This window comes from Python bivittatus, unplaced genomic scaffold (genome assembly GCF_059951505.1).
Source record: "Python bivittatus isolate LINGU-HERP-01145 unplaced genomic scaffold, Pbiv_v1 ctg000480_np1212, whole genome shotgun sequence".
Taxonomy (NCBI): Eukaryota; Metazoa; Chordata; class Lepidosauria; order Squamata; family Pythonidae; genus Python; species Python bivittatus.
The window spans coordinates 13,166,824-13,191,739 of NW_028277075.1; the positions used below are offsets into that span (position 1 = coordinate 13,166,824).

The 24,916-nt window shown below is 39.5% G+C and overlaps 1 protein-coding gene across 1 annotated transcript in view; it reads right to left on the reverse strand.

Annotated features, from left to right (window-relative positions):
- Positions 1 to 24,916, reverse strand: part of PAX9 (paired box 9) — a 52,636-nt gene that overhangs the window by 1,197 nt on the left and 26,523 nt on the right. The window lies entirely within an intron of this gene.

The following is a 24,916-nucleotide window of genomic DNA, read 5'->3' on the forward strand; positions in this document are numbered from 1 at the left end:
GTTACAGAGCTTCTCCCTTGCCAATTCAAAAAATCCTTGCTATGGGAAAATGGTTGCATTCCAGTAAACAGTAGTGGGAAAGGCCGAAGAAAAAACTTAATAACAATGCATATCAGATTTTAAAATGTTTCATTTCCAGATTATTTTAATAGGGCATACCATACTCAGAGGCATCATTAGCATTGCTTGTGAAAACAATATAGGGCTGTGCTTTAGGATTTTCTCAAAGAGTGGCCATAAAATTGCCCTCGGTCTTGCTCCTACAGAGTTCCATTTGACAAGCCACATTTCAATTAATGGGAGCTGAGCAAGAACACTGCCGAGCTCATTTCTTTGGAATTTGAGCTGGAGAACTTTCCAATAGCTTTTCTGCCTTCAGAACTGAGCACTGCTGGAAAAATTTCCAATAGCATGAAATTTAATCCCTGTAAATATTAAGATGTATATGCTGGAAAAATAAAATATTCAGAGCAAAGACATGCAGACGCATACAGAACAACAACAAAACAGGGGTGGGGGGAATTATCCTGTGTGGCATGCATTCAAGTGAGGATGGGGGCCATTTTGCAATGATATGAAGAATGGACCTGCTTCGTTTAAATTTATTGTAGTGCTTTGTGAATTCTACAGAAATATACCTAAGGCTGCCTTCTTACACAAAGCTAGGAGAGAGTGCTTAACCTCCAGCTCCCACCACTTGTTATTCTGTCCAACAAGCCTAACAAGCATCAATAATAGCCCTATAGTTTTTGAATTCTCACCTCATGAGGTTTGAATGAAACAGACCCAACCAGTCCCTGAGTTGGTACCAGAACCGTAGTTCAGCTGCTCCTACCCCCCGCCCCACCCCACAGACTTTCAGTATACGGGCTGCTACTGAAGTTTTCTCTTAAGACAACAGAGCCTTATTCCATTGGGCTTTTTTAAAAAGATGCCTCAATGACAGAAGCAGTTTGCTATGCGGGATATGTGGGTGCTTTTTAAAACTTACATGCACTTTGCTCCATCTAAATAATACTAAATCCCTCTATTATCACCAGGGCTGACACCTTGTGCCTGAGGCAAAGCAGAAAATGTTGCCCCCTCCCACCCCATTCAAAATGCAGAAGCAACTGTTGTACCTTACTTCAGCTCTTGAATGGGAGAACACACACATACACACACACTAATTCAGAGCTGCAGGGTAGATCATAGAGCACGTGTCCTTCCACAGAGAGGAAATGGTTGAAGGGCTCTGAAGGAATGGCTGGAGGCCTCGTCCACAACCCATTGCATCTGCCAGCTGAGGCAGTTGGCTCTTTCTGTCAAACAGTAGGGTTGGATCTGGCAGTCACAACTTTGCTCCACTTTGGACATATTTCATGCACACACCCCTCACAAGCATGACCTGTAAAATGTTGCTAATGTAGGATATAACGTTGGAGAGACAAATGATTAAAACAACCTACATCCTGGCTTACAGAGGGTATTATAATCCAACGTTTCATTCAAATATCACTTTTGAGAATGGCCAAGTACCCTAGACATTGGCATGTTCACTTAAAGCAGATTCCATTTAATTACTCCCAAATAAATCCACTCCCATTAGAACAACAACACTTGTCAGGAAAACATGAGATATTCTTACAATTTGGGCTACATGGGTTAATAGAGGAGTTGAATTCCATTTATTAATGTGACACTTTGTACAAGAACTACATTCACTTGAGAATGAAATGAAGGGGATTAAATTCAAGAACCCTATATATATTGGGCCAATAATTCATCTAGAATATTTCAGTTGAAGGAAATGAATACCAAAATTCAAAATCAGGAGCTGAGAGAACCCTGTGGTGTTTATGGATTTTGAAGGTACTTAGAAGTCTTTTCTTAAGTGCTGGGTTTTCAGAAACACTTTTTTAAAGTTCTGTAAATATTCTACCATAATTGAAGCCATTGTTTATAAAAGGAAATTGAATTATTAAAGATCTGTTTGTAGATGAATAGAATCTATAGTCTCTTTTTGCCCAATATCTAAGAAGCAAAATCCACAGGGGAGATATGTTGAATTGTTTCAACTGCTCAGAATTAATGTTTTGTAGAAGTCCAAAGAAAGTGGAACTTCAGTAGAGAGAACACTCTTCTCCTTTTTCATGGTTTGTCTGTTTAGCAAAATGCATTTTTACAATTTTGTTGTAGCTGACTCAAGAGTTACAGTGCAAACAGCCTGCAGTGGGAGTTACCCCTCAATTACGCCAATTTAATCAAAGCAGAGAGAGGGCTCAGACCTGTAAACAGAATTAACATGAGTTAGGTTCCCCACCCATGCACATAAGCATTGTATTAGGGAAACTGGAGGAACTTCCATCTATCTGCTGAAAACTGGGAATGTCAGCCTTCCTGGAAACTGCTGGCCATAGATTTAATGTATGCATTTATGTGTGGGACCAAGATGGCACCAATGGTCTAGCAACCAGTCGCCTGATGCATTCATATTATTAATTTAATTGTGAATGCAGCAGGTTCACAGTTCTTATCACAAGGGCCTTATAGTGTAAACTATCATGTTGAAACAACCGAGTGAGAAAAGATGGCAGGGGGAAGCAGCAAAGAATATATCTCAAAGCATGTGAGCTTTGTGGAGGGCCTTAAAGAATTAAGTCAGATAGTTGCACAGAGGCTATCTCAGAGTCTTCCAGACATAAGAGATGGAAGAAGTCCTAGCATCAGCACTTGCTATGCTGACCAAAAATGAGGGCCTACCTGTTCTTTGGGGTTATTATCCAGAATTATTAGCCTCAGATCTACCATGATCACTTTTCCCTTCCCTGCCCTCAGATGTACTTAGGCAGCAGCAGAATTTCTGGATGAAGATAAAGGCTTAAATCTACTATTAAATCAGCCACCATCTTACACTTTCTGCATTGGATGCTAATATTGGGCATTACATTTTCTTAAATCTAAGATAACAGCAGAGTGATCTTCAGTATTCAGTGTTCTTGGGCATTCTCCTAAGATGGTCCTAAGGTCCTAACACGCTTGCCCAACAACAGAGTGACATTGCTATGGTGGAGATATGACACAAACTGGAAATTTGTGTTGTGGAACATCATCTTTTAAAAATACTGTACTCTGTATATGTGCAGGAGTATTGTACTTGATTGAAGGGTAAGGCATGGATTTTAACTGTGGGTTTATTTTTTTCCACTTTGGACCTAGCCACAGGGTGTTTTGTTTTGCTTTGTTTTTTTTAAGTTCTGGGGACAGGACATTTCACTGTATTGTTTCAATCTGCTAATCTGATTCCCAAAGTAATGTTAAAATGTTCTTTTTGGCTAAAGAAGGAACAAGCCTTAATTAAATCTGCATGTTTAGCTAAGTAATTAGTTGTTGGCAAGTATATCTCAAAGGCAAATATCCCTGGCTGATTGGACTTAACAGATCCTCTAGCCTGGTGCTTATCCAACTGAAGGAAGGTTTCCCAGTTTAAGAGTCAGGAAAGAGAATGGCACACATGTTTGAATACTAATCATTTTTCTTTTCTCTTTTCCCCATATTGACATCATCCTTTCATTCCAGGAGTAGGATGGTCTTTGTTTTATTGGGCCAGTGCCAATCAAAGGTTCTCAAACTTTGTTTTCTTTGTTGGGAGACCTATAGTTGGGGTCCTAGAAGCCATCAGCCATTCACTTGCCAACTACATTTGGGCACCCTACATTTCTAGCCAAGGAGAACAGATGATCCAAAGCCCTGGAGCTTTTCCATCATTTTTTTCCCTCAGAAAAAGAATGAGCAATAGAAACTGGATGCTGACCAGATAAAGAAATGCAAAATGCTGTCTCATGGAAGCCTCACTCGTTCCAGCAATAATAAAGGCTCTGGATACCCATGAACAAAGGCCCCCACTCTTTTTCCACCAGGAAACTAAATTTTTTCTTCAATGGGGCAAGTGCAGGACAAGGATCTTGGAGCAGCACAGAGCGTTGCACCTCTATTATAAAACTATTTTCAGTTTAGGCAACTGCCAAAGGGCCTGATATAGACAATCCAATGGAACTAAAGAGGAGATAATGTTTGAACCTTCTGTATTATCAAACTGGAGCTTCTACATCTTTTAATCTCAACCCTTGGTACATGTGTGCATGTTGGATGTTAATGCACAAGTTTTCTTTTTTGCAATCTTTTACTTAGAATAGATGGAATCAGACCAAAAGCAGGGTGTTTGATTCCTACAGACCCCTCAAGTTCTGGCCATCCAAATTCCTATTTAAAATTTGCTAACTGAGTTAGCTCAGAACACCGTCACATTGTCCTTCTCAACCTCTGTGCAAAATTGAGGGGTACACTACTAAAGTAGGTGGGTCCTGTCTTCCTTCTCATTCTACTTTTCCCTCCTTTCTGCTACTGACTCTGGTTCTTCTTCCATTATGTATTATTTAAGAACTGGAGAAATACTGTAGATTCTCCAAATTTTCCTCCTTTCCCTTTTTAAGATCCTTTCCTTGCTCTATACTAATTTCTAAACTTCTGACACTCCAACTTGTATACAGCAAATCTTTCCCAAACTATTCCTATTTACTATTATTCCTAGTCCCAGACAGACTGAGTAATCAAGAACATGCACAATTTTAACCATAGCCAAGTTGCACTCATGCCAGCTAAATTTCATTTATAAATGCTTTTTGTTGTGGTCTGCACATTGTATTGATAACATTTATTTTTATGTCTCATTTAATGAACCTTTTACCCTATGTTGTATTTTGAATTAGACTGTTACTTTCCTCAACAAAACCATCAAATATGTTGTATTTTTGCTATTCTTCAAAGAAATCACTTGAACGCTTTAAACACGTTTAATGTGCATCTGTTAATAGAAACTCACTCTGAAGAAGCTTTAATGTGTGTGTGTGTGTGTGTGTGTGTGTGTGTGTGAATTCATCAAGGCATGGTTCTGCCACTTTTAAAGAGGCAGTCTCATCTTTGAATCATAATCCTGAATTATATCTGGTAACCCCAAAGCCAGCCTCTCTGTACTGCTTGCTGCATAGAGCCAACATTTATTCTGAGGGAAAAGGAGAAGAGGATTGGTTTCAGTGGGCATTGAGCATCCAACAGCTATCCAGAGATGACAGATTGTAGAGGAAATAAGGAATGACCTTGAAGGACAGGAGGACACGCCGCTATCAAGGCTATAGTCAGATAAGAGGGGCTTGAACCTGGGCCCATAAAATAACTTGAGAAAACATCCCAGACAAGCCCCTGCCTAGTTCACACAAAGATAAAATGAGGGAGGGGGAAGCACGTTCAGACTTGCAAGATTCTGTTACTATAGCTATTACAATAAAAGTAGTCCTGACCTATATGGTATTGGTTTTTTAGTCTGGACTACCTTGTTGGGTTGACACAGATTCTGCTAGTCCTCTTTGTGTGAACATCAACTTGCCTTCCACTGAATAACATCAAGCACTTTGGATGGCAGTGAGGGCCAATGTCAAGTGGAAGCAAGTACCATCCCCAAGCAAAAAAAGAAAGAGTCATTACAGGAAAGAGACTTCTAAACATTGGAGAGGGATGGTGGATGGATGAGCAATTGTCACAAGGCAGAATATGTCAAGTTTCAGGAACAAAGAGATAAAGAGGCAGGGGCTACAGAAGGTTCTAAGCTAAAAACAAGAATCTGATGTAAATCTGATGCAAATCAAAAGGTGAACAGAAGACCTGTTTAAAAATCGGTTCATATGATAAGAGTGATGAGAAAGGCAAAGAATTCTGACAAATATATTTACAGTGGTACCTCGGTTCATGAACTTAATTCGTTCCGCGACTCTGGTCGTGAACCGAATTGGTTGTGAACTGAATTAAATTTTCCCATAAGGTTCAATGTAAATACGGTTAATCCGTTCTGACCCCTCCAAATTTGGTCGCCAACCGATTTTTGATCGCGTCCCAAATCAAATTTCCCCATAAGGTTCAATGTAATTACGGTTAATCCGTTCTGAACCATATGTATTTTTTTTTTTTAAACCACAAAAATATGAAACAAAATACAGCCCGAAGAGAGAGAACGCTAACCTTGCTCGACGCGACTTCTGGCATGGAGGACAGGAAGGCGGGTGGGGAGGCGGATATTGCTTGGAGGGAGAGTCCCCCTCCCTACAGGAAGCCACGACCACGTGTGTCAGCAGGGAAAATGGCCGCGGATCCTGTTCGTAACCCGATCCGGCGTTCGCGAACGGAGGCAAAATTTTGCGAATGGAGCTGTTCGTGAACCGAATTGTTCGTGAACAGAAGCGTTCGTGAACCGAGGTACCACTGTAGTTCTATATGGACCTAAGCTCAGTTCCCAAGCAAGATCAAAGTGGTTGGGTAGATACTAGGAATCTAGGAATGTAGGAGTCTAGCCATATTGATATGTCAACTCTGGGATTTAAGTCCTGTATCTTCTTCTCCTGCCCTTATATGGGAAAAGACTTTTTGTCATCCCTTTCTCAGCCTGTGGCACTGACAGCACCTAAAAAGTGTTTTGATAACAGTCTGTTCTGGTCTCAGATGTTTTACTTCTGGCCTTGCTAGCTTCAGCCCTTACAGATGGCACCTGAAATCTGAATAGGTTGTTGATAGGAATTCTCATAGTTATTATATTTTCTGAGATTTGCATGATCTGGCATAAATTATCTAAAATATCACATGCTGTAAGTCTTATATTTCTTCCTATCGTTGATATATGTGCTGTACATATGATATCTGTGAATTCCACACCAACTTTTATATGCAAAAATAGCCATCACAGCATGATCCAGATCTTAAGCTTTAATGGCAAGGGAAACCAATCACAAACCTGAACATAACAAATTGCTTTTGATAAGTTACATGCATCATGATTGGTTTTCTTGGATCTATGCAGAATTTTCTGCTTGGATCTCGACTACGGAAGTGTTTCAATTGTTTCCTGCTAACGGTATTATGCATATGTCAAGAGATTAGGCCACATGAAGAGTAGTTCATTTGTTAGTAGATACATCATTAAATGTTATAAATATAGAAGTAAAGCAGCAACAAATATTTTAGGATATAGGTGATATGATGTAGAATTTTATATAGATGACTATCTTAATTCCAGCCATGAGTTGGAATGTATACTTATGCACTGTTCGGATGAACTGTAAGTTTAGGGATTTAAGATGATCACAGACAAGCTATTTCACAGCATTATAAGATTGGTTACATCAGTGTAGATGAGCTGTCCTCCATATGCACCCAATTCATGTTTCACTTAAGAACTTATTTCATTAAAGAAAGTGTTGATGAGTTCTATACATAAATATGCTTTCCATTGTGTGTACATTGCTCATAGATAAAATGTCAGGAAGCGGAGTCTTGGAAAAATTCCTCTTAGAGCTGCTCCCATGCTTTGGGGCAATTGGTCATCATCTGTATGCAAAAGCTCTCGGCCACCTTCGCATAGCAAAACGCAGCATCGAAACCCAGACAAAGTATTCTCACCTTGCAAACATGTATGCAGTGTAGACTGGAGTGGCCGGTGTAGCCTGGACAAGAGTGAAGAGTTTTGAGCCTTGACAAACTGTCATAGGCCAAGTGGCACATCTATGTGACTCTTTTCAATGCCAATCTGGGCAGAAGTGAAGGTAGAAAACAAGCAGATGCATTTTGTTAAGGAAAACTATATATTTGTAAGTATCTGCCAAAGTTCAGGACTGGATTATGTTAAAATAACAGTCTTTTTAAAAATGTCCCCTTCATTATAATTCTCTCTCTCTCTCTCTCTCTCTCTCTTTCTCTCTGTTCATATGTTGCTTGCATGAATAAAGTATGAAAGGTTTGGTTTTGCAATTGGTTGACATCAAGCCATAATACGGCTGCACTACTTGGCTTGTTAACGGACTGGTTAAGCAATGCTCACCTAACTATGGAAAGCAGAAGAGTTGAGCACCTCCTGGCAAAGTGCAAGGTCAGGTGCCAGGGCAGACAGAATGTCTTGGCTGAAGGTAAGGAAAATAGAGAAAATGCTAAATCCATGATGCTATTTTCCTTAGCAAAGAAAAAAAAATCCTGGTCTGTGAATCCTGACTCAGCACAATACTAGAACTCTGTAGTCATATATAAGAAAGAACAAAGACAGAAAGTAGATTTAGTATAAAAGGGGGGAAACATTCAAGCAGCTATTACATTTCTGAAAATCCCAATAACTTATTCAGATTAATTTAACTCAGTTGACTGAACTATATTAATGGACCCACTGTCCTTGGCAATGCTTACAATGGGACTACCACTGGAGCTTTTGTGTATAAGGCAAACATAGAATAATTTGTATACTGAAGTTGTTAAGAGATTATAAGCTGGGAGCTGGGAAGTTCCAGGTTCAAAGCTCAGAAAACGCATAAACTAGTCTGGGATTTAATCTACCACCTCTCAACCTCACATACCAACAAGAACATTGGGCAAATTTAATTTACAGGATTATTATACAACGTCCACAGGTCCTATTGCTGATAATTATCCTTATATCAGCATTCTTCATTTTGGCAATTGCGTATGGCAATTCTCTTGGACTGTACCTCCTATCACCCCGTGAGAAAATGACAACTGTAGACCAAAACCTCTGGACATCAGGGTGGGAAAGGGGGATAATGCATGGGAACTAGACAGCAGTTATGTTTGCAAAAGGGAGCATTTCTGATTTTAGCCAATTTCTCCCTCCAGATGCATGTTTACATCCTCTGACACACATCCAGGGCCTCTGGAATGGTCCACAGCACTCAGAATCAGTGTACTAGAATGAGGAAGCAGGAAAGCTGTTGAACATGCAGAACTATTGATGGGAACTAAGAAAATGTCATTTTTATCATACTCACTTTTTGTTTTAAGCACACCCACTTTTCCCTTGCCCCATCCTCATATGACCCTCCAACATATTTCACAATACTCACATATGACCCTTGACTTACAGAAACATACGCACACATGAAGTAAATCATCCAATATTGCTGCTCCTATTGGCTTTCCATGCTCAGCCATACTTCAAAGTGTATTAAACTTCATATACATGGATATCAATCCCCAGGGAAGAATGCATTGAATTTTCAACTGGGAGATACTTCAGTACTGAAAAGTTGTTTTGTCTTATTGACCATTAGCTTTCAGGACATTATTTATTGATCTGATATTACAGTTCCTCTGCAAACAAACTACAAGTCTGAAACCTTCAGCTCAGCAGACTGTCAAAACATGTACCTAACAGACTAAACCCTTTGCAAAACAGCTAGAAAAGCTGCATGTTTGTATAAGTAAGGCTCATGGTACTATTAGTGCATATTTGTATTTTTGATGGAATGAGCTTCAAAACCTATTTAAACATTTAAAAAAAGAACACAGAATCCCATGAAAGTACAAAAGATTATACTTCTGAGTGAGGATTGGGAGGCCAAGTGTAAGTCAGATATATTTCACAGGATTCAGCACGCCACATCATTTTGCTTTATTGGATGGTAAATATGATGTTATTCAAACCAATTTTTACAATCCCAGGAGAAGACTTAATACATTGCCTGATTCAGCTTGATCAGCCTGCAAATAATGAACATCTTATTCATGGATGTGAGTTTTTAAAAGTAAAGATACATTTAACACAGGTAGGTTGCAGTCAGATCTTCACACCTTTTTCCAGAAACCAGCTCCACTGATTTAAAAACTAAACTTCTAAATGAATGGTTAGCATTGGAGAATTTGACTGAATTCTGCCATCTCTGCCCACTATTGATTTTGGACCCAGTGCTAGCGAGCACAAACATTTATGGAGGCACGTGGTCAATGGGAATTAGTTGGGTTCTTTTTCTAAGCAAAGTTTATTTTATTTGCCTAAGAACTTGAAAAAGATAATAATGAAAAATCCATCCTCAAGTCCACTCATCAGGACTACCTCGAATAAGTAGCTTGAAAATTGCAACATGAGGAGATATAAAAAGGCAGGCACATTCAACATTCAGAAAAAAACGCAAAAACCCCACAGAGACTGACCGGTGTGATAGCTTTCAACAACCAAACAGAAGGATCACTGTTACAGCAGCAATTTGTTGCAGCTGACATTTCTTTGGCCTTTAAGCCAAATCATAAATCTGCATCTTTGCCTTTTAGACAGAGGTGTGCAGCTTTTTTCAAACTGAGGGCAATTCTTGGCTTCAGAACTGTAGGCCAGAGGCTGCGCTCCCACAAGTAGCTGTGCCAAGAACACAAAATTTGATTTAATTTAAGGTTCTTTTAAATGTATATCAAATTAATTAAATTTGATTGACACTCTTACTCTCTGTGTACCTACTAATGTCTTCCTTCTGTTACTGTACATTAAACATTCCAAAACTTGTTTTGGAGTAGTTTTGGCGCCCTGTGTGTCTCTCTAGTTGTCCACCTTTGCTTTTAATACTGAACTCCTAGGATTAAAATATGCATCACAAATATATATATTAAAATTAAAAATTAAAAAATATACAAAAAGTTGCATTTCTGCAAACTTATGTAAGAGGTAGCTGTATCAAAAGAAGCATATATTAAAGAATGTAGGGAATCTTAGGGAAAAAGTAAAGAACCAATGTGGATTGTCCAATTAGTAAAAAAAAAAAAAAATTGGAACAAAATAATATACTTGTACTGCCATAATGACATGAATCAGAGTTAGGCTGATCTACATATCCCAAGATCCCAGTATACATCTTTTTAAGATTGATATGATTTCATTATATACAGCAGGGTGGGAAACCTGATGTACCCCAAATGTTTTGGACTACAAAATCTATAACCCTCAATCAGCATGACCATAATGTTATCACAGAGCCTCTAGACTGCCTACCCCAATATACAGCTCTAGCATTTATTATACCATGTCAATGCTTTGGCTGAGATGGAAGCCCCAGAGCATGAAAATATCACCCAGGCACTGCAGAGGCATTGCAGTGAGCATCACTGGCAATTATTTAAGCTTCTCCATCTTTGGAATAAAATACAAAGGAAAAGAAACAGAGAATAATAACTGAATGTTGCTAATATAATTGCTCCATTCACAATTATTTGGTGGTCATATATCAAAGACATCTGCCACTAAAAATAGTGTAAGTAGATGTGATTGACCCACACTGACAATGACCCTTTTTCAATAATATTTCACAAACAGGAGAATACAACTGGTGCCTATTCTCAGGTATGAAGTGCCCTCCTAGAGAAAGCCAAATCACTGTCTCTATTAGAAACCAGTTAAGAGAAAATGCTGCAAAAGAAACAGGGTGATTCTGCAAGAATTCCCAAGGAAATTGAGACTTAATTATCTCCATTATACAAATATAACTCTCCGGTTTAGCTTTGTTTAAACAATTAGATAGGGGTCCTTTATGTCTATGTATGCGCAGGTATGTGGACAAAGCTATGGGATCTTTCTGTAACACAATTATCTCTGAGGTTTTTCCCATGTTATTAGAAAGCCATTTTGTTCATTTCCCTTATAGTCAGTTTTTCTAACACCTAAAAAGGTAATTATGTAATATGTACCCCAGGAGACTTTCATAAGCCAATTATGCCCTTATTCTAGTAATTAGGTACGATGGATGTATATACTTCAGAAATGATATGGAAAGGTATTTCAGTCCTTACGTGAGCCCACCATGTCTTTGCTATTCAATAAAGCAGCTTGATTTTTCTTCCAAGCTCCTGCCTGGACCTGAACAAAAGTGCCAGAGCTTTAAGTTTGCATTAATTTTAATAAGTAGAATCCTTAAAGCAGCAGCATCTCTTTTTTCCATGTGCATGAAACTTTTTCCTAAACCAATCATATGGGTCCAGGCAGACAATGAAACTAAAGAAATAACACGTTACTAATACAGTGACAATGTTTTTGTGAGTTGGCTAGCCACGTAAGTTGAATGAATGAATGAATGAATGAATGAATGAATGAATGAATGAATGAATAAATAAATAAATAAATAAATAAATAAATAAAAATATGTTTGTAAAATATGAAGTGATAGAGTTCCTGTATCCACTCTATCATTTAGCAATCTATTTCTAGTTAATACTGTATTTATTTCTTTCAAGAACTTAAACAATGTTGAGAATAGTCATATCCTCTTCGAGAACCTGATCAGAAATCCAGATAATCAATATCACCTCACTACTTTCATAATGATACCAAGCTGTATGGAGGGAAGGACTTCATCTGCGATTGCTTCCCTTCCATGAAGGGATTCCCCCCACCCTCCCGCTTTGCTTCCCTATGTTGCCCAAATAGCTGCAGGGGCTAGAGGATGCTCCAGAAGAGGAGATCAGATTGCACTGAGGAGTAATGGTAAAGAAGAAGAGCAGTGACCACCTCTCAACTCCCAACAGAAATGCTCTGTCCCAGGGATAAATCTCATCATGAAGTTCTTTCTCTCTTTTGATGACACATCCCTGCTTGTGTTAACAGGGAACTGATGACCGGGCTATGAGCAGATGATGCTCAGTATAAAAGATGGCTGGTGCCATCCACTCACCTCTTGGGCTTTCTCTCTTAGGCTCATCCAGATGGAGTACCCTGGTCAGGTTCAGCATAGTGTTTGGGGTATAGAAGCAGCAGGTGGTCAGTAAGAAGCAGGTCTCACAACTAGGATTCAAATGGGGCTCAGTGCGGCTCACCTGGGAAGGAATCAGGTGTATGTGGTTGCATCAGCTTGTCCCCCTTCATCCAGAACATACAATGACATGGAGAGCTGAAATGCATTATCGTTAGCTTCAACTGGATTTTTTTAGATATGGAAAGAACAAATGAGATTGAAGTATCCAATGTTCAATTTAGGAACAACAACATGGAAAGATGGTCATTCATTATATTGGACTTCATCAAGCCCACTCCAGAAAGCTAGAAAAGAAAGGAATAATTCTTGTAGCTTAACCCGCACAAGCAGTCACAGGTACCATACCAATTAAGGCTACATATTTGAGGTTATTTGGTTTTAGCCTAAAACAGTGATGCAATGTATGGCGTGCAGGAAAGCAGAAAGGTTTTTTTTTTTAAAAAAAAAGGGGGTCCCCCCCCTTTCTGATAATCTGTGGGCTTCTGATGAGAATTCAGGTCAAGGAAAACACATTTTTTCATTCTGTGGGGTTTAATTATGGAATTAGCATCCACCAACTAAGTCACCAGCTCTTTAAAGTGAGACTACTTAAACTAAAGACCGAGCCACGCTTTATTTTATTGCATTTTTTTTCTCTACAATTCTTTTGCTGTATGAATAATGATGCTAATTATAGAAAGTGCTACTGTAATTATAGAATTTATGTTTGGGAACTAAGCAAACAGGACTTGAAATAAATTCTCTGTGATGTTTCCTCTATTTCAATTCCTAAAGTATCACATAAGATTTAAGAGATCTTTAAGTGACTTAAGGCTGCTTTTCCAGCTCTTCTCTGTCTTGTACTTTCCCAGTCATGCATGTGCATTTTTAAATATTTCACATCCCTAATTTTGGAGGCCCAAGAGCCAGCAAAACAAGTGATTTATCAAGCCTTTAGAGTAGTATTTCTCAACTTTGGCAACTTTAAGATGTGTGGAGTTCAACTCCCAGAATTCCCCAGCCAGCCAGGGAATTCTGGGAGTTGAAGTTCACACATCTTAAAGCTGCCAAGGTTAAGAAACATTGGTCTAGAGGGCCACGGTCCCTGTTCCTCATCAATTCTGCAGGCCTGCAGTTCAAATGCTGGAAATGCTTTGTCCTTTTCTTCCACATTCTAATACTGTCCACAGTACCTGAGAAGCTTTTAAGAAGACACCTTTGACTTTCTTCACTTTGAAGAAAAAGAAGTGTTTGGCTTTTAGGGTGTAGGTGAAAGCTGGTCAACAAATGAGGAAGAGCACTGAATTAGAATTGAATATTTTGTTCATTGGCTGTCACATTTCGAAAACAAGGGTTTCGGCATGACATAGCTAGCTTCTCTAGGTCTTAGAGTTTGCTCTATTGCCACTCCTAGTGGCAAAAGTACAGCCAAGCAGATAAAGATGCTCGTCACATCATCATTTACAACCTGCACACCAAGCTACAAATTCAGTATTCTTTGTCAGAAGAAGTTTGGGATTACTTTGAAATAAATGCTTTTGAGATGGTCTAAGGGTTCAAACGCTACGTTTAATATACGTATGTATTATTTTTAAACTATTTGAACGTTAAGGTTTGAAATGTCTTTAGGCATTGCTTCTCATCAGATCACGGGTGAAAAAAGATGACTGCCATTCAGGGTTTATAAGAGCAGTACTGTAGACTATGTGGACATTCACTTTTCCTTTGTTCTGAACAGCCCCTGAAAACCAGACTATGTAACCACGTAGAGCTTTCAAAAACAATTTCTCAAAACACACAGCAGGAGCTATGCTTCCTTATTCTTAGAGAGGGCTTTAATAAAATTGCCCCCTCCATCATAGTCCACCCCATATTACAGTAAAAAATATTTTTAAAAACACTGTCTTGTCACACACTAAAGATGCCAAAACTATACATTAATTAAATTCAAAAATAATTAATTGACTGTAAGTCAGAGGTTACATTACAGATTGACTAATTTTGAGGTTTACTTACGTCACTCTCCAAGATTATTAGATGCTTTCAGACCATTAAATGTTAATGCCATTTCACTAGATGCAACTTCTTTGCATCACAATGCTTCAGGAAAGCTCTGAGCTGATTCCTCATGGGATTTCCCCTTCTAGAGAGAAGCCCCCCCAAAATAGCATGATGCCCAGTAAGGAACCCAGTAGTTAGCCATCTGCTGTTTGCTGGGATACTTGTAAAAAAAAGCTGCTTTAGGTAGACCTTGGTCTGAACCGGTAAGCCTTTCATTGGGTTGTTCTACACACTTGTACTCTGGATCCCTTAGAAGAAATATTTATGCCTCAGAATGAAGTAAGATGATTGCGTGAGGATTCTAGCTTTCTTTTTAAGAGGAAATCAAATAACGCTGGATAGCCTATCAATAACCTCTTCCTAGACATAGCACTGAGAAGGGACTCGTGCTTTTATTCAAACGCTTCATACCATTTTGGTTAGAAGTATCGGTTCTTTGCCTCTGACCTCACCACTGCTGCCAGTCAGAGTAGATAATATTTAGTCTTACAAATGCTGTAAAGCAGCTCCCCGCATTCCTAAGACTGTAGAAGAGGGCACTGCCAATCAGCGTGGATGTATTTGTTATACCCCCAGTGGAGAACTGAATCTAGCCAGAGGCCAAATCATCCCAGCGTGTCTGGCAGACCAGATCATGTTTCATTGTTTTTTGCTTGTATTGTTTTATTATGTTTGGTTTTATATAACTGTTGTGAGCCGCCCAGAGTTGTGGTTTTAAGATGGGTGGCCATAAAAGTCTTTTAAATAAATAAAATAAATAGATGTAGAGAAGTGAAGCCCTACTCCTGCCCCAAAGCTCAGACAATCTTGAAGTTCTACCACTCCAAAAGAGGTTGCAAAAGATTATTCCCAGCCTCTAACTAAGGCATTCTCTGCTCAGACAGAGATCAGGAGAGTTCATTTCTAGCTTACTTTTGAGCTGAGGAGGAAGGGTATTCCTTTAGGCAGAAGAAGAAAAGGATGGAGTGCTGTATTAGTGGAAACATGGGGGAGGCAAAAGGTTTCAAGAAGGTCTGCACCTAACTTCCATAAGCCAGATATAAAAGATATCCATGCAGTCTCCATTCCATGGGCCAGATGTTCCCCTCTGCTGTAGAAGTTGCCTATGCTATCATCTTGAAAGCTTCTAAACTATAAAAGCTAGCCTTCCCCAAGCTGAATGCCTTCCAGATGTTTACTTGAACTCCCAGTATTTTCAGCAATGATTATGCCAGCTGGGAATCCACAGATCTGGAGAACACTCAGGTTGAGGAAGGCTGATAGATACAGGAAACATTAATATATAAACGAATGCTGGTTTGCTTCATATAAAATATTTTTAAAAGTATTTTCCACATATGCTGGCAAAGTAAAATAGGATGTTGCAGGATCAGATGCTACTGCTAGCTTTTTAATAGTTGCACAACTGAGAAGGAGGATGCAGACGTGCCTTTCCTTCTTGTCCCTGTGGTTCCAAGTGCTATGATGCAACATGGGGAGCCTCTTTGCCCCACTGATAAGAAAGGAAGGGGGGTAGGGGGAATTATAGGGAACTGGCTGGGAAAATCTCACCGCTTTCAGAGTAATGGAGGTGTTAAGGGCCAGGGTGGGGGTACAGATTTCTCTTGACCCGCAAGCAAGGTGAGCAATGTGGAAAGCGATGAATGCCAGCTAGGCGGTGTTCTCCATTAACCTTCCTTCTTGCTCTGCAGATGTCTACCAAGAAGGGGTCAGCAAGCAGGGCAGGGTTTCTCAATCTTGGCAACTTTAAGAGGTGTGGACTACAACTGCTAGGATTTCCCAGCCAGTGTGATGCACGACGCTGGCTAGGAAATTCTGGGAGTTGAAGTCTACACATGTCAAAGTTGCCAAGATTGAGAAACACTGAAGTAGGGAGAGAAAGAAATTGAACAAACTGTGGGCAGTGACCTGGACCAATGATATCTATTACAGTAAGCAAGATTTTGTATTCTAGAGAGTTAGCAGATGTGAATATTTATCTGTGCTGGGAAATGATGTGATATGATTCAGGGTTGTTGTTGTTTTAATTCATTACAAATGTAAATAAAAACAAAGAAACCAATTCCTTTTTTTTTTTTTTTGCTATTCAAAGATCACTATTATTATTTTTTTTGCTTTACCTACATGTAAGACTGCCTTTTAAACTTCTGAAAAATAAAATGTCTTTTTTTTTTAACCAAACGAGAGGTAAAAAGACATGTTAAGCTACTGATAGACCTAATAACCTATGTTAGGGTTGGTTGGGGGTTTTTTTAACTCCCCCCCCCCATCCCCAAAGCACCAATTTCATCCATGCCTCTCTCCACGATGCCTGCTGGAGCTTCAGAAGTTTTAATTGAGCCCCCCCCCCCCGCCCACCACCCTTGAGCAAAAAATAAAAATATTGAACCCTAGCAAAGTTGGCTCCAGGGTTTGAATGTCCTCAGGCTTAGCCCTTCCTGCTTAACCTGGGCTCCTCCTTATGACCACCAGTTCCTTCAGTTGTGGGCTGTGCCCTTCTCATCTGGCTCCACTCAGGAACCCCGTGACTGCTCATTTGCTACCCCGGGTAAGTGACGCAGCCTAACAAGGTGCCTCTGCAAGGTGCCACAAAAGCCCTGTTAGGAATTAAAAGGTTAAAAACTCCTGGTGATGAAATGAACACATCCACATGGATAGGAAGCAATTTGTCATACTGCCTTCTTCCAGAATTTTTTTTTTCCCAGTCTTCAAGTGCCTTAGAACTCCTGGTGGCCTCCCTTCCAAGTATTAGTCAGGTGTGATCCTATTTAAATCTAGTGGGGGATCAGCCAAGGCTAGCTAGGTGCTGCCACCTGCTGGGACCTGAAATTCCACTTCCCATTCCAAGCATGGAGATAATCTTTTGGGAGGGATATGCCTGTTGTCACATCTATACAGAGAGGGTGGCGCAACAAGAGAGAAACAGTATCACCTATGGATACAAAGAAAGGAAGCCTGTGTTTGTAAACTTGTGGAAATATGATTCCCATATCAGAAAACTCTCACGCATGAAACAGTTCCAGGACAACCTTCTGACATTAGAGAGAAAAAGCAAGTTATCTGTGCATAAAGCCACAGAAGGACATTTAGGTTTCAGAAGGAACCCGTTCCTTCATGGTAAATGTATGTTCTTACAGTATAGATATGGTACATTTAGCTGTGGCTAGGAAGAAAGATGACTAAATGGAGCCTCTAGTTCCAGGAGCAATCTACCACTCGGGATTATGGTGAGGGCACTACTGCTCTCACTCCCTGACTTGATGTGAACTTTCCAAAGACATTTCAATGGTCGGGAAGAAAAGGTGGTGCTGGGTAAACCTTTGAGGCAATCCGGCCAGGCTTTCCATGCAGCCTTAACCCGTGGCTTGTTCAGTTATGCAAAACACAGGGAACAATCTCCACGGTGCCAACTGTGTCTCCGGAAAGAACCAACTTAAAAATGGGCTGAGAAGCTGAGTTTTCAGATAAATCAGCTTGCGAATCAACCCCTTAAGGAAGCACAAATAAACCCAATGCAAAGACTTTAATCAGCAAACAGCACGCCAAAGCAATGATATATTTAAATATTATTTATCTTAGTCAAGAGCCTTTGTAATCATCCCACTAAATGCAGGGTTACAATCCTTATATTTTTACACTGGTGACAACTTCATTGACCTGTGGCAACTGGTGTAAACTTAAAGAGTATTCAAGTGGTGAATCTGTCCCACTAACTTCAGGTCAGCCTCTATTCTATGGAGGCAATTACAAAACCACTACTTCCTGAACAAAATTTGAGTAATCAGGTTTCATTCAGGAAACTCTGGAGATTAGGAAAACCCACAGGCAAAACACGTATTTGACTATAAGAGGGCAGGAAAAATGCCTATAACGTCTCTATATCACATTATCTGCTCCGTTCACTGAAAGGCAGGATATAAACTAATTAAATAAATAATCAATCAGGCCTAGGTACAATGTAGAAAGACAATATGAAACCAAACTGTGCTGGTGAACAGGGACTATAAAGATTATGTTTTTCTTTCGAGGCACACAAGCACAGATTTTGCCCTCCTATTTTTATGGGAAGCGACAACCAAAACTGCCAAGATCTTTCACTGAGTAATCGTTTCCCTTTCAGTTGAATAACAAGTTCATTAATTGCTTAAATTGACACACATTATCAGATGACCAAAACCTCAGTCTAGTGCTAGAGTTTTGTTTGTCCAGGATCCAGAAGGGTGAGAGAGCTTACAGCAAAAACATGATTGCTAAATAAAAGGCCATGTTATATACTGCATGTTTTTCCCTGCCTACACAATATATAGAAGCCAATTTAAAACAATGTTTTCCAAGAAGGCTAATTTCAGTTGATTAATCTGTTGCAGCCTTCCCCAGCCTGGTGTTCTCCAGATGGGTTGGACATCAATATCCATAATTCACAGCCAGCGTGGACACTGAGCATGCTGGCTGACAATTATAGATGTTGAAGTCCAAAACATCTGGAGGTCATCAGATGGGGGAAGGCTGTCCTATTGCTTCGGTTAATTAAAACTTCCAGTCTTACAAATGGAAATCAGAATAATAAGCACCATTCATGGTGCTGAAGAAGCTGCATTGCCCTCTGAAGGATTGTGATCAGTCTCCTCTTCACACTAATGAACAAAGACATAAATCCTCACGCAAGAGTAAAATTAAAATCATTCCTAGTGTCTGCAAGGCATTCTTATTTTTTTCTCTGAAAGTACTTAATGTTATTTAACATTATTCGTGGCATGCCAATAAAAAGTATACTTCTAATTTACAAATTCTATGAATGTGAATCCCACATTTCCTATACGATAGATCTGGATATTCATTATCACCTTCCATACCTGTCAGTCAGATGCAGCTAATCTCTTCTAGTAGCCTAGTGGGCAGGGATGTTCCAGCCTCAGAGTGCTGCCTAAATGAAAACAGATAAAGCCTACGCAAAAACGGATTTATGCATGGAATCCATCAAGAACTGACACTTACATGCAAGACGATAACGTATGTGAATTGCTCCCCCTTTTCACTGAAATGACAAATGCAGATGTGGGGGGAGGATAGGCTGCCTGCACTGGCAGTAATTATGTTTAACATTTTCTGTCACACCCTTTTTATAAGTGCTTAGTTCAAAAGCAACAAAGACTCTTTGCTGTCCTCACTGCGGCAGACCAATACAGCTAACCCTTTGGAAGTACTTATTCCAGTCATCCCTAACCTCAGCCTTATGTCAGCAGAGATGGAAATGTCTTCCTAACTAAGGCCACTGAGCATGGCTGAGCTGGCGCTTGAAAGCGCATGATTGCCCATGTTACACCCGCAACAATGAACGCACATCCAAATGTTCTAATGCACACAGCTGGAACGCTGGTATGACTTGACCCCTTGCAATCCATAGAAGCAAGGGAGCTCAGTCCAGCACCAACGTCAAGTTGACATTCTGCACCATCAGGTTTTTGCTATCAAAGAATGGAGGAAAGAAAATCATTCCTCAGCGAGGCTTCTTCCCTCACTAACTGCAGGGAACTGCACTGATTGCAGCAGGATGCAGATAACAATAAATGAACAAACCATGCAATCCTATACCTATTTATTCAGAAATGAATGCCATGAAATGCAGTGGGGCTTAAACATATAGCAATGGGATGGTCCAATATCATTATTCCCCTGCCAAGATTAAGACAAATAATGGTGCATTTTTTAGACAATGGGAACAAACCAATCCTTGAAATTGAATTTCAACTTTTTTGCAATTCAGCTCAGAGTTGAGTTATTGGGTTGAATAAGGAACTAGCATTCATACAAAATTGAGAATTCAAACTATGATCTGTGTTACGTTATACATCACCAGATGTATACTAGGAAATATGCAAGGTTAGAAAAACTGTTACAATTTTTTTTAGTGGCTTGATCCTAATTAATGTGCAATTTTCTCCCACTACCATCCCATATTGATGGAGGGAGGGAGTTAGGATAGTGTAGAGAGGCTCCCATATTTTGGTGGTTGGAAAAGTGCCAGAAAGACTCAAAATTGTTCTATAGGCAGTAATGAGGAGTGAATTAGAGAATCAGTCAAATTCAAAATTGCTCCATCACTTCCAAGATGGGCTGGATCTGGGACCGTCAACTATGATAGACTTGGAGCTGCTGTCAGTGCAAAAGAAATCATAACGATGCAGATTTGCTGGACTACAGTCCAGTGGACCAACAATGCAGACACTGGGGCTGGAGTTGAGATGTAGATTTGCCCTATTGCTTTCCACCACTCCATCCAGGGCTGCGCTGTCTGATGCCTTCATTTCTATTAAAATCAGTGGAACTGAAATCAATTCTGCCAAGTTTATTTTAATAGGCCTTAAATGTAACTCCTTAAGTTTGAATCCAAACCATTAATTTTTGTAGCTAAACTTTTTTTCCTATTTGGTACTTCAATATATTTTGCAGTAAAAGAGAAATATTAAGGTAAAAAGAAACATTAGCTGAAATCCAAATATGAAATTTATTTTTCACCATTTTCCTTGAATGCCACCCAGAATTTCTTCAGAATCTTCTCTCACCAAACAGACAAGTTCCTTCTGAAAGTTATTTCACTCTTATTACCCAATGCTTTCTGCAGAAAAATATAGGGCAAATTCAAGTATACACTCTCTGAACTGAGCATATACTTTAAGAATACTCTGTAAAAGACAGAAATCCGTTGCAGTCAAGTCAGCGTGGAAAGAATTCCTGGTGGTGACATCTGACAGCTACTTTCTAGAGTGGTAAAAAAACAAGCCATCTTTTTTTTTAAAAAAAAAAAGGGGGGGTTAACTTAATTTTTAAGCCACCTTCTGTGTAATTTTTAAGTGTCATGTCAATAGTCTAAAATGCTGGCTCAGTCTGTAACAAACCCTAAAGGCTGGGGACCAAGGTTATTCCAAAAGTCTTGCCTTCTCCAATCCAGTGTTCTCCAAATACAGTGGTACCTCTACTTACGAATGCCCCTACTTATGAAAATTTCGAGATACGATCAGCTCCAGCCCCAAAAATTTACCTCTACTTACGAACTCGCCTCAACTTACGAACCGGATCCGCGGCCATTCTCCACCCGTTCCACGTGGTCCGCGGCCATTTTCTGCCCGTTCCACGTGGTCCGCAGCCATTTTTCCACCCGTTCCATGTGGTCCGCAGCCGTTTTTCCGCCCCGACGCATGGTCCACGGACGCCAGAACGGATTAATGGTAATTACATTGAACCTTATGGGAAAATTTACTTCGACTTGCAACCAACTCGACTTGCGATCAGAGTCACGGAACGGATTAAGTTCGTAAGTAGAGGTACCACTGTATGTTGGATTATAACACTCACCATCAGCCTGGGAGTTATGGATACTGCAACCAAATAGATCATGAAAACATGCAGACTGTAGAGGACTGAACTAGATGATCTTTGTGGTCTCTTCCAACTGCACAATTATTTGATTCTCCAGTATATCTGAAAGTCACCAGCTGTACAAGGCTGAAGTAGGCATATAGATGTGCTGAATGTTGATGTGTAAGTACAGTGCTTCAACTCATCACTTCATAAATGAGATTTCATCCATGAAGGTTGAGATGGCAATGCAGACTGAGTTTCACTGAAAATAAAGAGTCCAAATTCTAAGAAATAAGCAACAGTATTAAAAGCATAATAATAACATGATTTTAATTTATATATTTGACATTAAGTGCTTTGCCTATTTTTTGGTTTTAAATATATTCTGTTAAAGTTTTAAAGGTGGCGACTTATCTGGAAAAGTCTGTATATAGTCCTTCCTTCCATATAGTTCATATATAGTTTACTTTGCAGAAAATAAACTAAGGTACTCCAAATATTTGTCATCAAATTAACAAAATAAAAAGCATCTTTGCTTTCAATGCTGCATGATAACACATTGGCACTGAAAACATTTTTTTAACAAGGGACTAAGACTGGCTTCAGTAAGTTTTGGTTAAACTGTTGTTTGATTTTTATTTGGCTTTATTAATCGATTTTTAACATTTTGACCTATTTCTCCAGAGATACAAAATATCTGAGAAATAAATCCACCAAAAATTAATAGTAGACTATTTTCTCAACACAAGTGTATTTGTCCCATAGAAAAGTAGGCATGGGAACAGTGTAATTTGTATATTCCTCAATTTACCTCAAGATAATTGGTTTGTAAAAAAAATCAGATCATTTTTTTTGAATATGAAACGATGCACGCCCCTGCCCAAGGAGGAAATACAAGTCAGCCCTTTGGAGTATGAGTGAGTCTCCTGAAATCCTGCTTTTCCTTGCTCCATACTCACTGGTCACTTTAGTGGCTCACACAAGTTGGATGTTTCAGGAAAAGAGACTTAAGAAAACAGCTAGGCATCTTTAATAGCACCATAATTCACCATTGCATCTTGCAATGGAATAAAAATATATAAGTACACAAAGAAAGATGTCTTCAGGGTATGGTTAAAAAAAAGTCAAGATGGTGGCTATAATGGTGCCATCGAAACTTCTCTCTCTCTCTCTCTCTCTCTCTCTCTCTCTCTCTCTCTCTTTCTTTCTTTCTTTCTTTCTTTCTTTCTTGTATGAATGACTACATTCTGTGACACAAACAAGACAAACATTCGAGGTCCTAAGGAGACTTTGGTACCTTGTGAGATAGCTAGTGAATATAGCCTTTATCTCCACAAGTCTCCATTCACACATGCTCGGCTGCCAAAATTATGCATCTTAAAATACCAGTGATATTGATAGGCATGTGAAATAGGGGCTTAACAGTACCATCATTTGTATGATTCCCCAAAATATGCCCCGTGTTATTTTGGGATGTTTGCTTAGGGGTGCTTGCCTATAAAAGATTGTAGCCTCAATATATTCAGCAGACCTATTCTTTCACATCAGTGTTTTGGTACCCCCTTGTTAAAAAGGAAGCTTCCCACAGCACAGACATTTGAATAAGCTAGTATGAGAAATGGGAGGGAAATGGCAGCATCTTCCTCCCATTTCAACCAACTGTACTGTTTTCATTGGCTGATGCCTAAGGATCATCATGTCATTTGGTCTACAGTGGAATGGAATGAGGGAAAAGCATTTTGCTATGGTAAGAGAGCTTCCTTGTTCAATTTTCCCTCTCTCTTTATCACAAAAGAATGGAATAAAATTTACTCCATTTGCTAGAGGGAAAGCAGGAGCACTGCTAATAAAAGATTGACAAAAAGAAAGGAGAAGCAAAGTTCTCTGCCAGTGATGGATTTTTATCATTTTGGGAGCAGGATCTGTCATTGAAAGACTAGCTAAACACACCAATGTCCAACACAGCACTCTCTGGAGCACTGTCCCTTAACTATGCAACCCCCTCCTAAAAGCCGGATGCCAGGATAGGAATTGACTCTGCCGTAGACCGAATATATATGCAGTACCATCATTCCACTACAGTGCAGTGAAATGAGCAGAAGTGGCTTCCAAAAACAGCAGACATTTGAGGCAAGTGAAATCATTTGCATTAAGACCTCAAGAAAGGTGTGACCAAAAGAAACTTTGGGAAAACAGACCATCTTAGAAGGATGGGGTGGGGTGGGGTGGGGGTAGAACAGGGAGGATGGAGAAAGTACATAGCAGCAAGCTGCACCCTCTGATACTCCCAAAGCACCCTCAGAATGAAGAGGACCAAAAAATTCACCTTGGGTTTTTCTGTTCATTTTGCGTTTGGGTTGAGAGTTGGAGGGATTTTAAAGGGCAAAATTGAGCATACTAGAACTTTAAGGGACCATTTCATTCCTTAAACCTCACTCCACCCCACCACACAAATAAAGCCTGCTTTGGAGGAGTGATGCTCAATAGGGACTGGAAAAACCTCATTTAAATCTTTAGGACCAGATGAACTGCATTTCAGAGTATTGAAGAAACTAGCTGATGATCTGGCTGAATCTTTCTATATGATCTTTGAAAAAGCTTGGAGACCTAATGAAGTGCCAGATAATTAATCGATAGCAACTGTTATTCCTATCTTCAAAAGGAGGAAAAGGAAGGTCCATCAAACTACAGACCAGTCTGACATCAATTCCTTAACAGTCTGCAGAGCAGATCATAAAGAGATCTGTAACTAGCTTGAGAAAAAATGTGATAAGTACCAGAAGTAAGCATGGATTTGTCAAGAACAAATCTTGCCATCTAATCTGATCTTTTGATTGGGCAACTTCTGTGATAGATTGTGGGAATGCTGTAGACATTATATAACTTGATTCAGAAAACATTTGACAAATCAATCCACAATATGC